Raw genomic sequence first — 2,810 nt, 5'->3', positions numbered from 1 at the left:
GGTTTTGTATTTTATTTTATTTTAAAATATTTTATTAGGGGAATAAACTGACTTTCATGAATATTATATAATTTCATTGACATAGAATAAAGTTCATAAGACATGCATTCATAGTGACATGTTATTTAACATCTTTGTTAATCCCTACAAAGTAATTTTTAAATTTGAGTTAGCTTAAATAGCCAATTTTATCATGCAACAAAAAGCAACGAACAGTTGCCGAATGTATAACGTTTTGCTCTTTCACGCCTAGGGTACGAGGTTCAAATCCGTCTGTGACTTCTAAAATTTTGCATTTTTTTTTTTGAGTTAAAATAGAATTTTCAAATCATTTGATATTTATCTCATTTAGATTTATAATTTCAATAAATATAAAGGATCTTATCACTATAGTCTCCCCCCCTGAGAAGAAATTGATATTAATGTTAATATTATTTTACTATGTGGTTCTTTTGTGGCTACGATTTATTTTGCCAACCCTCACTAGACCTACTTTTTTCAACGATACGTCAAATGATTCATTTAAGTTTATGATATTTAAGTTATTACTCTTAAAAATCAAAAAAATATTCCTTATTCAAATAAAAAGTAGCTTAACCAGCTTTATCCATACAAACAATTAAAATCATTAATTTTTAATATTCTTAAAGTATTTATTGTCGAATTAGATTTGATATGATAAAAGTATTCAACTACAAAAGTAAATAATTTTACTTTATAATTTATTAATTTTTTAACTCTATTTATGTGTGCTACTACCAGTCTATAATATGCCAAATTTTTTTGTAATATGTTGCTATATAAATCATAAATTTAAAAAAAAATTATTTTTAGTTTCACCTGAAATTAACGATGGATTTTTACAATTATAATTATATTTTTGATAATACGCTCAATTGAGTAAATATTTTTAACTACTTTGGTTTGATTGGTTCATTTAATTAAAGTAAATTATTAAAATTAATTAAGTTCTGAATATTTCAATTGCAGAATTTTTTTAAACACCAAAAGTTATTAGGATATGATTACTATTCTTTCTATTTCAGTTATCTATTACGATAAAAATGTAAAAAAATCGAATTTTTCTGACAAATGTACTGTAATTAGTAATTATAAAATTTCCAGATTGCATATTAATCTTAAAAATTTCATTTTTTTCAATTTAATAATGTCAATTTCAAACTTGCAAGTTGAACTATAAGTTATGGTAACAAATTCATTTTTTAGCTTCGATGCGAAGCTGAGAAGGTATTTTTCATTAAAACTTTCACTTTAAAAGACAATAAAAAATAGGTTCAAAATGATTACCTTTAACATATTAAAAATCAAAATCAGTATTAATTTAATACAATTTTTTTTGTTCTTAATTATTTTTTTTTATATGTAAATACTTATTTTTTAATAATAAGTAATAATATTAAAACTTAGAAGTAATAGAAAAAGTTTAATTGCACATTTGAAAACATCACGAAAAGTTTATTTAGAAAAGTATATTTTTTTTCTGATGAAAGTTCCTTTTGTTTAGTGTATTTATTCATAAGTAACAAAATTTTTTTATTAAAAAGTATTGCATAAATTCCTTTAAATTTGTATACGCATTAAAAGTATATGAATATACAACTCCTTTTTATTTTTATAATATCTCCGTAAAAATTACAATATTATATTATTGAATACCACTTTCATACTCAATTTAATTACTGTAATTATTATGTATTCATATATTATAGTTATAAATCGGGGTAAAATTAAGGGAATAAGTGTTATTGTTGTTTTTGAAATAATCTACCAATTTCATTTTTTTCTATTTAATAATATTTATTTCAAACTTGCAAGTTGAGTTAAAAGTTATGGTAATAAATTCATTTTTTTTTTATTAAAACTTTCACTTTAAAGAACAAAAAGAAGTAGGTTCAAAATGATTACTTTTAACATATTAAAAATCAATAATAATTTGAAAATAATTAATTATAAAAATTATATAATATATAATTAAAATAATTACTAATCTGGATATAATTAAGGAAATAGGAGTTGATGTTGGGTTGGGTTGGTTACATTTTTAACTTTATAATGCTATAACTCATTGAAAAGTGTACGAATCAACACAATTTTTTTATGAGAAATAATATTTTTTAATAATCCCTTTTTCATTCGACATACTTTATCTTAATCAGGGTATTAATAAGAAACTAGCAGATAATGTAGCTTTTGTAATTATCCACCAATTTCTTAGAATTAAACACTATCTACAGATTTGCATCGAAGCGTTTCTTATGATAGTGATTTAAATCACTGTTAGATTAAATCTATACTGGACCCAACTATGCAACGTTCCCACTATGCCGCGACCCCACTGTGCTGGGTTTTTTTTATCTATTTTGTGATAAATAAATATATAATTTATATTTGCTCAACCTATTTAATACATGATAATCGATTAAGAGTATGACACTCATTTTCATGGAATCTGTTGAAAAATTTTAATTTTCGTTAAAGAAATAATATTATTATTGTAATATTTTTTTCTTTTATAAATACATAAAACTTTTTATAGATTCCAAGAAAAGGAGCATCTTATCTTTAATTGTACACCATATATTAAATAGTTGACTAAATATAAAATTTATATTTATTTATCACAAAACTAACAAAAAAATAAATTTTTAACCATAAAAAGTGGTAATACCATTGAGCTCTCAAATTATAAGTGGTTAAATACTTTTTAAGTCTATCCTTTATACCAACTTTATATTTTTAAATGACAATAGACATTTTTAACTTGCTTTTTTTTTTTTTTTTTTTTTTTT

This window comes from Daktulosphaira vitifoliae, unplaced genomic scaffold, assembly GCF_025091365.1.
Source record: "Daktulosphaira vitifoliae isolate Bord-2020 unplaced genomic scaffold, ASM2509136v1 Scaffold_4, whole genome shotgun sequence".
NCBI classification, from domain to species: domain Eukaryota; kingdom Metazoa; phylum Arthropoda; class Insecta; order Hemiptera; family Phylloxeridae; genus Daktulosphaira; species Daktulosphaira vitifoliae.
Note: the sequence above shows the minus strand (reverse complement) of the source record.